Genomic DNA, 12,465 nt, shown 5'->3' with positions numbered 1-12,465 from the left:
ATTAGGAGACTTCCCAGCATGCATTGTTTGAGAGTTAAAACTCTCCTTCCTTTTTTTTATAGTTTGAAGAAAACGTGATGAAAAGATGCTGAGTGTCTTTAATCGGCAGCTTCTTGAGATAAGTCATGACCGTTTACATATACGATGATCAAAACGCTGCTATGATGAAGGTCAGGCTGGATTCGGTTTTTACCCCCTCATACTTTTACAATTTACAAAACATCAACTGGTAGCGGCTTCAACTTTAGACCAATGCTGGGACAAAGTGCATTGATGGGAGCAGCTACAGCTGGGGTGGCAGGAAGTCTTGCACATGCACGGGACAAGATGTTAAATATTGTGTTGACTCAACTAAAGACCTCAATACATGAATTAAGTTATGTAAATAAAGAATTTAAGTACAACTGAATTAATATCATGTTTATATGACGAGAAAAGTGTATTTGTTTTGAATCATTACAAAAGGACCTCAACCTTAAGGCAGCTTGAACACTTTTTTAAGTGAAAACAAATAGTTTTTTCGTACAGTGTACTTGTACATAATTTGCCTTAAACGTTGACTTTAAGTAGCCTATTTTAACTACGTGTACATATTAAAAGTTTAATGCAAACTTTTTCTATCATGTTGAGTCAATGTGTACAAATTAGAATAACAAAATGTGGGATTTATTACAGGAGACAGAATCACCAATTTGAAAATGTATCACACATGTTGATGTATAAATTCCCCTTAACTTTTAATGTAATAATTGAATGAACTCTATTTAATTTATTCACATTGACTCATCACGATAGAAAAAACTTTAGTTGGAGCTGCAATAAAATTAGCTGGAAACCATTTTATACATAATTGTTTTTATGTACTCACATACTTTTACTAAATTAATATTTGCAATGTATGACTTGTAAATATGCAGTACTTTTAAATGCAGTTAGCTATTTTTACTTAAGTAAAAAGTCTCCATTAATTGTTTATGAACCAGATGCACTCACACGAGTCCTCTGCATCAGACTCAGTACTACGATACTGCATCTGGTTCATTAATCTTCTGCCTCACCTCACTGTAGAGGACAGGACAGCAGGGGAGGATGGGACAGGAGGGGATGGGAGGCCGTGAGCATGGCGGGGCGGGGCGGGGTTGCAGAGCCAGGCAGCGCATGGCGAATTCTGGGGGAGCCAAAGGTCAAGCGGTCTTGATTGGAATTCCTGACATGCTTCACTGTGTCCCCGTGCTTGTCCCTTTGAGGAGCCTCCTTCTCTATAGTCATCACATGCCATGTCAGAATAAAATGAGATTACGGCCCCACAGCTGCATGCTAAAAATCCTCAGACCAGCCTGTTTGGCAAAGAAAGCTGAGTAAAGCACCCTTTTACTCAGTGCTCTCTCTGACAAGGTGTCCTTTAGTGACGAGCTTAAACCACCACTGGCGACAGGAGATGACACGGTGTGAATGTGACGCAAGATGGTGTTGGGAAAAAAAGTGCTCAGCAATCCTGTAATCGTTAAAAAAAAAAAAAAATCTTTCAAAGAAAAGTCCTGTCAAATAAAAAAATCCATGCTGTCACTCCTTAGGCCTTATTAACCACACCGTATTTCTCTTTTCTACTCGTGTTAATGAGCTGCAAATTTACAGGGATGTGACTCCCCCGGGTGATGGAAGCTCACGCTTCATAGACGCTTACGTAAAACCTGTAAAAAAAAAAAAAATCCCTCCAGATGTAGAGGAGGCATGAATGTGTTTGCTTCCTACATCGTAATGATACTGCCGTGACAAGCAGCCTCACTTCTTTTATCAAACGTTCACAATGAAGTGTGTGCACGTGTTGAACGTCCTCTATGTGCAGTGCACGTGAAGCTAAATTGTCCTTGCGCCATATGAAGCAGTGCTGAGCTGCCAGCGTGTCTGTGCATCAGTGTAAGAGAATCATATTGATGCCCATTTGATGTACAGCCCAATTAAAGTGTCTGTTGTGCTTTTGTTTCCAAATCCCAACATCCAAATCAGCCTGCATGTCTGAGGCATGATGTTTACAAGTACACGATCTATGTGAGTGCAGGAATCCTTCAACACAGTAAACGCAAACCCTCATGTGATTGAGTTAAACTTGCCTGACTTGAATCCTTATCAGCTGGACATGAGATATCAGCGCATCTCAACCATTGTGGGCCTTGCTTAACAAAAAAGGGCAGATGAATAGTATGAGGGACCCTCCTTTGTTAAAATAACTCCAGATAAGGCTGGGTTAGCCCCTCTGGCTTGCCCAGGAGCAGGTAACACTGTAAAACTTCCATTTCATCTCACATGACCTGCTGACTGATAAGAAGATGAGCCAATGTGGAGAGATTCTTGAGAGACATTTAACCTGGACATGGGATGCATACACAATCCGTGATAGAATGAACAGTCTATCTGGTAAGCAGGTAGTTTTGCCACATGAATTATATTCCCCTGCAAGGTATGAACATGGATGACGATGCTGACTCCAACAAGCAGCCAGTTTCGCACATTTGTTGATAGAAGAAGACAGCCACGTACACGAAACCCCAAAGAGCCGGCAAATTGTATTCTTCTGCCTTCGTCTCAAATCCATGACAGGGGACTGACAGGCGTGTGTGTGCATGCATACGCTTTCATGTCCAGTAGCGTTGGTAAAGACAAACAGTCAAACAGAGGACGAAGAGGCGATCTCTGAAACAGTCATCCCAAACAGAAGGTGAAGGTTTGTTTGTGCTGCCTGCAGGCTGGAGCAAGCACTGTATCAACTTTATGTGTGACAGGGCCGTGCATCGTGAAGTCCTTGCTGAATCAGTGAGTGGGCCTCGCCATAAATCTGGTGCACAAGCATCGTAGGTGACGCTTTAAAGCACTGTAAACACAGGGGGTTGAATCTGCATTGGTTACGGATTTATGAGAGCATAAACAGAGTGATTTTCCTTGGGGGGATGACAAGATTGTGTAAGAGATTTTTATGCTGCTTGTCTGTTTCATGCAAATACCAAGAGATTGGATTGTATTCACAAACAGCTCACAAAGTGCACGGCTAGGACTTTTGAATTATACACAAAGTTGTTTTTCAAAGAGGGAAAGTAGAACTGAGGGAGAATGTATACATGACAACTCGTTCAGTTGCATGAATAAAGCATCTTCATGTAGGTTTATCGACATCCCTGCGAAGAAATGCTGTATTTTATGCACTACTCTGACATGCACACATTTTCCAGGGCACTAAATACAAAAAAAGGAAAAGGAAAATCTTCACGCCTGGCTAAGCTCTTGACACAAATGCGCCGCTGCGGTATTAGAGAATGTGGATCTGCTTCAAGAACTGAGCTTTCCCCCACATCCCCTGGAGACACTCAGTCTTGACTAAGTAAACAGATCCAATTAATTATTCACAGTGTCTTTTCTTTTGCGAGCCTCCTGCTGAGAATTACATCTGCCCTTTGCCCTCCTTTGTCCACTTGTTAGGGAGATCAGGACAAGGATAATAACTGAGGTGCACAGCGCTGACTTGCAGCTACATCAGAGCGCTGGTAATAAGGTCAAAAGGCCAGCCATCAAAAACCATTACGTCTTAGCCGCTCGCACTTCCATCTACACTCTTTTAATAGCCAATCGGGTTTCAATCAGCTGCGAGCAGGGTCATGGTACCATTACAGTGATAAAAGTGGCCCCAAGTGTTGCAAACAGGCACGTTGTGCTGCAAAACTCGTTCTGTCCGACTCGGCTCCCTTTCCGTTCCCTTGAGTTAAAAATGTGCCATACGTAAGAAAAAATGTGGTTAATGATGAGAGCGGTGATGGCTCGCACATCCTACACGGTGTGCCCGAGAACAGATATGAAATAATGATGCCTGAGTCCGCTCACTGCCTTGACATTCCCTCGATGAGACAATGCCAGGAAGGACTGGAGCTCCGGGGGGGAACTGTGCTCGATTAATGTGGCCGCTAAGCCCACTGCATTGTCATCAAAGTTTTACAGCAACAACTCTGGAGACGAGTGCAGTGAACTGCAGCTACAGTAGATGAGACTATAGCGCTGTACATCAAGACATTAAAGCTAGCAGCCCTAATCCCCAGCCCAGAGAGAGTGTTTCAAGGGAATCAATCTAAATGATTTCCTCTCAGTGCTTTTGGTGTAGCCTGCAATATTCATGACAACACCGCAAACAGCTATCGCCACAACGTCGCCTTATCTCCCGCTTTTGTCGAACCTATGAAAAAAATGAAACGTGCGAGAGCTGAAACACGCTGCGCTGCGTGTCGCTGGCACAAGACCCCCTCCTCCACACACACACACGCACACACACACACATGCGCTTACAGTAGCACACAGATACACGCACATTAACGGCAGGTTTGCTCCCGCTCTCGCCGCGCTCGTAAAACTCCTGCATTGCACTGAGAGAACTACAGCACAGCGCGCGAGTGTGCACGAACAGCGGGAGTGTTGACAGGCTTTTCTCTGCTTGCGTCAGAGAAATCCATTGCCTTTTTGATTACCCTGCCCCCGCCATGAGGGCAACGAGATGCATGGTGATGATCTATGTATCTCTGCAGTGACACAAGGCGAAGGAGGCGAGATGTGACGATAAGAAAGGTTGTAACTGGTGGAGGAGGGTAAAATCCAGCCACTTTCCCACCAGCATCACTTTCCTTTTCTTGAAGTGTCTTGCATTGTCTCACATCTTCTCCTCCTATCTGTCCTCGTCTCCCCCGTTCCTAGCTATCTGGCTCTCGTAGTTTTCTGATCTTCCTTCAAGTAATGCACACTTTTTATGTGGCGAGCCACTCCAGATGGGATTTCGGGGTTGTGCAATGAAACACATAATGCAATCACAGCGTGTGATGCCATCCACAGACAAATTGAGAGGAGAGGCAGCTCGTACGTGGAGCCACGGTCGTGCCATGCATCAGCGGCTTTTAAACCTCCTCCTCCTCCTGTTTTTCGCCTTCCTTTCTCTGCCTCTTCCTCTGCTTTTTCTCCATCAGCGGTGCGCGGGGCTTACCTTCAGGTCTCTGCAGGAGTAGCTGGCAGGCTCCCTTCGAGGCATTTCACAGCTGCTCTTCTCCCCAGGACTGCGCACTCCTTCCCTGGCTTTGTTCAATCAACAACAGCCCTCCTGCCTCTCTCCTGCCACCCAGCTCCTTCTGCTCTTCACCGCTCTCTATCTACTCGTGTGTGAGAGGGGGGTCCGTCTGTGCATGTGTGTGTGTGGAGAGAGAGAGAGAGAGAGAGAGAGAGAGAGAGAGGCAGAGTCAGAGTGGGTGAGAGATGGAAAGGATGTAAATATGTGTGTGTGCTCTCTCTTGAATGCACCTCTCTTCTCACTTCCACACAGATTGGACTTTTTGTCTCTTGGGATTATTCCTTTAAGAGAGTGTGTGTTTATGCTTATTTGCACAGAGCCTCAGCATCAGCGTATGTGTGTGTGTTTGCATGCGTGTGTGTGTGCATTTGTGTATATACATCTAGCACATGGCTCCCTTCTCTCTGCTGCAAAGGCAAAGAGAAATATGTGTAATCAAAAAAAGTCAAGTACAGTGGTGTCGTGAGAGGTAGGGAAGAGAGATGAGTGTGTGTGCGTGTGTGTGTGTGTGTGTGCGCAGACAGGGACAGAGCGATGGTGAGGAGGAGTGTGGTATAATCAATTGCTCTAAAACTGCAGTTGAAGAAAAAGCCCCAAGGGTTTGAGAGAGATATAAAGTGGAAGCAGAGACAAGAGTCCTTGGGAGAAAAAAAATCAAGGAAGACAAAGAAAGAGCGGAAGAGGACGAAAGACGTGCGAGGAAAGAGTGAAAAGGACGAGGTAATAGGGAGCGAGTACAAAGGAGCAGCAGTTAGGCGGAGATAACAGGGGGGAAAGGGACACTTTGACCCAGAATTTCTGGCCTGCAAATCAAGTTCGGTGTCACTTTCACTGCATGAATTTCCGCCGCGGCTCCCAACATACAGTAAACGCCGCCTCCTGAGTGAGCTGAATTGAAAGTGGATTGACCTCAGCTTGGCCGCATTAGCTTCACATCAACTGCGATTACGGGCAGCGTGCCCATAACGCACGGTTCAAGTGTAAAGTAAATTCATATAGCTCCAGCAGCAGAATGGAGTGCGTAGGCTCGTTTATTCCCCCGTGTTTTAAAAAATCTGTTCGGTAACTGCCACATGAGAGGACATGCAGCGTGGACAAAGGCAGATGGATGGATGCTTGACATTGAGATGTTATTAGGCATAGAGAAAATTGAATGTAGACTTGACATTACAGAGGAGGAGTAATGAGAGTGAGAGCAAAGAGAGAGATAGGGAGACGGTGATAAGCAGGGGAGGAGCAACAGAAGCGGCAATCACCAGAACAGAAAGCCTCTTCATGTACTTCCTGCATTGAGTTTGGGAGGAGATTTATGACTCTGCAGCCCCCCTTTTGTTCCTGCATGTTGTCCCCCTCCCCTCCCCTCTCCCTGCTGAGTTGCAGGGGCGCAGCGAGATGATTGGGAGATACTGCTCTTTCTCCCCAGCCTCCTCGACCAGCCGGGGGAGCCAATGACAGCGGATTATGGAACATCAAGGAGTGAGGCTGCAATAATGAGGAGCTTGGGATTTGGCTCAGGGACACGAGTCCTGGGCCACGCTCACACCAGCTCCCGGGGTGGAAGTGCTAATCTTGGCAGTGATCGCGAAGTGTTGGTGTTCTTAATTGTAAAAATTCAGGTCTGTCGGCGACAGCGCCACATGGACCCTGTGTGTGGATCAGCCCCTGTTGGCTAGTCACATCCAGGGCATGTGTAATTATTCCCCTCTCCTGAGGTTCCACCGTTATTGATCAGAGCCGAGCCCACTCCCACCTTATTGCCTCCGCTGTTCACACTGTGGAGGACACTGTTCTGTTGACTGTACCACCACACATTAATCACACGTCACACATTAATAACGCTCTTTGGCACATTCATTATTACAAGTGCTCGGAGGAAACTTTTGTATAGTTAAGATCCATTTGCCTAATGTTAGGGAGGGTGGGTAATACAACACAATAGGCTCTTCATTGGTCCTTTAATAGACGCTTCGTAACAATTTATCAAACTGTGGATTATCCTGCTAAAGTGGACTGCAGTATGAAGATGCCTGAATAGTGAAGCGTTATGTATATTCTGAGCCTGATTTAATATTCATCAATGCAGAGATTATCATATGAAATAAATTGAGCTCTATCTGCCATGTACACTGTGGGTATGTGCTATTCTTGGCATTCTTTCTGCAGCACGTAAACTGTGGCTACAAATAGTAGAGACAGTGCAAGGTAAACACATGATGTAAATAACTTATACACACATTCTGCTGAAACAGTTCAGATGGGATAACAGTATCAGTGGGTCAGTGTGGACTCAAATGCCAACTCAATAGTTTCTGCAAACCACAGATATGCTGAAACTTTATATCTCGGTGCAACTTTACGTTTCTTTAGGATCGATTTTCAATGTAATGTTTTGACAACGATGTGCTTATGCTCTGGTTAGGTTTAGGCACAAGAAGCACTTAGGGTGAGGAAAATATCATGTTTCCGCTTGGAATACTGTTGTGGTCGCCAGAAACACGGCTGCAAATTGTCCCTAGGTCGCCTTAAAAAATCCAGTGGTGTCACGCTTACAAATGTTGAAACACCATGGTCCCTCATGTAAAGTATCCAGTGGTTTCAAACTGGTATGTGTTGAAAAAAAGTCTTGAACTGCAGCTACTGGCTTAATGGCCTTACCGCCTGTGACTCCACCACCATCACTTGTCTATATGAAAGTAAATTCATAAACATGCAATGTGGACGTGATATGACATTCTGTAGATATTTCAATGTACTACAGTATGCAACCTATGACACATACAATGGTTACGAATCAGTGGTTTGCAGAAACCTTGACTGCTGATAATTTATCTCTAACCCCAACCCTATCACCAAAATAAATTGTTGACATTTTTTTTTACGTTTTTGCAAACAACGGACATGTTAAGTACACTTTCACATTAGCCTACATGTATATGAGCTGAGTTTAATGTCGGGAGGTGGAGGGCATGGAAGTGGGCAAAGCTACACAAGACAGTTGTCAAGCCAGAGACCACTGTTCAATTCGGTGTTTAAACGTTTGCAAGAGGAAAAGAAAACATATTTGTGACAAGACATCAGGCCAATTCACAGCTATTTTAGTGGCAACAGAAGCAGGTAAGCTAAAACATGCTCTTTTCCTAAGCCTAACCAAGTGATCTTTGAACTTAAATCTAACCAGACCATAACAAACAATTAAGAATTGAACCTAAAGAAACGTGAAGTTGCAAATACCATGTTTTACAGAGACACCAAATTGCAAGAATGTATTCTGGCGATTGGGTCGCCCCACACAGGCCGTAACGTGTGTCAGGCCATGGCCATCAGGTGAAGAAATAATCATTTCAGAGGTCACAGCTGAGGAAAAAGGAATTAGTTCTTCCTTACATGGCGTGAGGAGGTGTGGAAGAAGTGTCATTTTTCTTAATCCTCTCCTTGCTCCCTTGGCTCTCATACTCTTTTTTTCTTCCAGCAACCCCCTACATCCTCCCATTCCCCACCGCCCATTTGTACTCAGCCATTCACTCCCCCTTTGGCTCCATCCCTCCTAGCTTTCTCTCACCTCCTCCCAGGCTTCATTAGCTCTGATTGATCCTCTTGTCAGAGCTTATGGCACGGCGATGAACTGCATTGTTACTAGCAGCCAGGAACAAGAAGAAGTGGGAATGGAAATCAGAGGACAACCACAGTAAACATATCACTGCAAGGGCACAATGGAGAAAGTTAGGTGTCACTTGTGTGTGTGTGTGTGTGTGTGTGTGTGTGTGTGTGTGTGTGTGTGTGTGCATTGAGATGTTCCTTACAAAACAGGACAAATGCCCCCACATTGTTATTCTCAGTACTGACTGGTTGGGCAGAAATGCTATATGGTGCATTGCTGTATGGTAATGTCTAAAATATTTAACAGCTCAACCAAGCGCATGTTAACATTTGGTGTTACACAGAGTAGAACTGGAGGCCGGCATTTAATAGCATGCAGAACTGATAAATGCATGAGGAGGCAAGGTATGTTTGCATTGGAAAATGTGTAAATTATTAAATTGTCCGAGCGAGCTGGTACAGCTTTATCTTTAACAAATTCATCAGTGTCAACATGCAGGTCCAACACATTATTACACAGAAAACAAAATGAGGATTCAGCAGCAAACATCAGCAGCAAACATTGTTTACTCCTTATTTTTTGCAGTAATGCTGTATCGTTTGAAGGGAAGCTCAACTTTAGCGAATGAGCACATCTATTAGCGTTTAAATTATGAATTATGTGTGTGTGCACTGCGCTGCACTGTGCTTGTTATATATGAATACATAATTTAGAAATGGTGTAGCATGTTTTTATCTTGTGCACAGAATGTTCAAGTGTCTGCAGTGGGAGTAAAGCGGATCTGTACAGGCATTGTATGGAAGTATATCCAATGGGAAACACTTTGTTAAAAAACGCATTTAAATGGATTCACTTGGCTTTAAAGTGAACATAATTACTGTATGAATCAAAGTACATGTATCAACTACAAAGCCTGGACTATATTTCTCATTGGTTCATTGGAAAACGTGTTGATTTGCAAACTCATAGTCAGGATGTGTTTATATATTTATAATATGTTGCCGTCACTATATTGCTACGCACAATCTGATATTGCCATGTTGTTATTGTTCCTGGAACATCAAAATTAATGTTGCTCCTATCAATGAAACTGACCAATAATGTTTTTGTAATGTCACAGCTTAGCGACTCTACTTAAACCAAAAACTTTCCTAAACCTTACCAATTATATTTATTGCTTAAACGTAACCAAACAGCGACAGAAAACTGTGAGGACACAGAAAATAGTAAGTGAACAGTACAATGATACGTTCCAAACGGGATTCAATCCCCAGTTTCACGAGTAGGAGTCCCACGAGTAACCTACTCAACCCCAACAGCTTGCTCAAGATGCAGTTGTCATTGTTCTTTCACTTAATTTAATTTGAAATGATTGTCCTAGAACAACATTAATTATGCTTTTCTATGAACAACACCAACACAGCAATATCAGATACCCCATAACACTAAACACACAATCTGTGCAGTACAAACATGGGTACAATTGTCCATCATTTCTGTATATGTAAAAGGTGTACAGTATAGTGTAAATAGCCTTTTTGTTATATTGTTTTCTATTTTCTTGTCTTGTTTTATCTTGCTTCATTTATTTTCAATCACTCAATCACTTTCTGTTCATCCGCTTCTGACTTTTGAGCTGCTGTAGCAAATGAATGACCCCAGTGGGGCATTCAATAAAGTTTTATCTTATCTTATCTTGAGTTACCATAATTATTGTGAATTAGTTCCCAATAGATGAGAGATGTTCCACAGATACAGGCATCTGGAAGTACGTGAGAGGGGAGTGCTTCCTTAGCTCATGTAAAAATGCCATCGTGTCTATTTTATGCATGCATGCACCACAGTGAACAGACATTTGAAGCTATTTTTAACCATTTAAGCCACCATGTAGCGGACCCCCAAAGCCCCATCCACAATTCCAGTTGATTGTTGTTTTTGTATCTCTTTGTCATTTTGAGTTATGTCATTATAAATTCAAAATGGCGGAGGAAGGAGATACACCAAATACCTCTGAAATAACTGCTAAATCCTCTTGTTCTGAGAAATCCAGACTGGTCATAAAAACAACAACAATAACTATATGATCCACACAATGTGCTAGTAATACTTATATCCAGATTTGAATAACATTTTTCTTTGACATTGTTTTGCTGTGACTGAATGTCCACTCTAATGGATGTTATGTACCAAAAAGTATATTCTGCCTATTTAGATTCTTCCTTATTTTGTGGGTTTTATTTGAAATGATGATATAATTTACACTTGAATAGTTTTATTAAACAGCAACATTAGATAGTCATTAGATTTGATCTAAATATATACAGTATATTTAGACTTTTATAGGCCAATTTTGTTTAAAATTAGGTCCAGTAGGCAGAATATACATTTTGGCGCATGTATTTAAACATTTTTTTATACCACTGATGCTTGGTGACTATAGTGGACATCTACATAACTCCTCCAAAAGAACATATATTGAAAATAAATTTATCGGCATCATTTTTAACTTGTTAAAGAGGAAAAAAAAGAATGAAAAAATTATAACTTTGTGATTTAAAAATGCACACACTAAAGGGTTAAAGAATCAGGCATACGTGCTCTGTTTTTATTTCATATTTTGAACTGAATGAATAAAATATAACTGATCCTTGCCTGGACACCAGTACACAGTCCAGACACAGTGACACTGTGTGGATGAAAGAGGTACAGCAGTCAGTGATTAAACATTATCATTAACCGAGGCTGCATGTTTGGAAGAATTGTTCTATCTTGGGGGCATCTTCAAATCTCTGCTAATCTGGAATTAGAAGTAAACGCCTGTTCAGCAGATCTCAGACGTTTTGGGAATCGTTACAATTGTGCACAAGATGTAATAATGAAACAGCAGATTGCTGCTTTTTATTGGTCACAATCCATCAGTTACAGACAGTGTAGAGCAGCATCTCTCTGCTGGTCTCTTCCTGTAAGAGCTATACGTGTAGTAAGTGGCTGATGTAATTTGGTGACTGCTGACAAAGTCGAGTCGATTTTCAGCCTGATCCTTTTTAACTGAAATGAAGGGCTCAAACTTTAAAACTTTCATTGAATTTCTCTTGCCTTGTTTGTCTTAGTCATCATTTGCAAAATGTACAGCACATTCCAAGTCCTGTGGGAAATCTTGGGCATCGCAGCGGGTTGATGTGCCCTGCTCGGTGAGGAGCAGACAGACATCAGCGATATTAAATTGATAAATCATAGAGTTTTAAATGGTCTGACGAGAATAAAAGAAATGTTTATTTCATTAAGGGATGTTTATGGTGAGAGAATGTTTATTTGAGTGTAAAGCGGAGCCATTTACTGCATGTGTGACTCCGCAAATAGCTTCAGGCCTCAGGGAGTCATAAATATTTGATCTCATTTACTTTTTTTAAGAAACAACTTGGGAAAAACACCAGGCACATATAAAGCTTCCGGAAGCCCATTTATACAAAAAATAATTTGTTTCCTTGACTTTTTCAGTTGGTAGTCCACTGGCCCATTCTTCCCTGCCAATGCTATGCCTCAATCAATGTCAAAAAAGCTTTGACATCCATGCTTTAGACTAGAGCAACCTCCTCCTCTAATGACTATGTGTTAAAAATATAGTCTGACGGGAACTGCTGTCAGGCTGAGTTCTTACTGAGAGACAAAGTCTTGGACAGTCTGAGAATCCCTGCAGGCAGTAAGAATTTTGAGATCTCTACCTTCCAGCTCAAAGACATTCATGTGAAGGGTTTAATATGCAACTGTAGAGACA

The 12,465-nt window shown here is 42.5% G+C and overlaps 1 protein-coding gene across 1 annotated transcript in view; it reads right to left on the bottom strand.

Moving 5' to 3' along the window:
* Nucleotides 1-5,221, bottom strand: part of kcnj5 (potassium inwardly rectifying channel subfamily J member 5) — a 30,438-nt gene extending 25,217 nt beyond the window's left edge. The window contains exon 1 of the mRNA XM_084350947.1: nucleotides 5,012-5,221. The gene's annotated coding sequence lies outside the window, so the exon portion shown is untranslated. The remainder of the gene's footprint in view (nucleotides 1-5,011) is intronic.
* Nucleotides 5,222-12,465: the final 7,244 nt, after the last annotated feature.

The sequence above is a fragment of the Pagrus pagrus genome, assembly GCF_965226575.1.
Source record: "Pagrus pagrus genome assembly, chromosome: 4".
Lineage (NCBI taxonomy): Eukaryota > Metazoa > Chordata > Actinopteri > Spariformes > Sparidae > Pagrus > Pagrus pagrus.
This window is presented reverse-complemented; position numbering and strand designations above follow the sequence as displayed.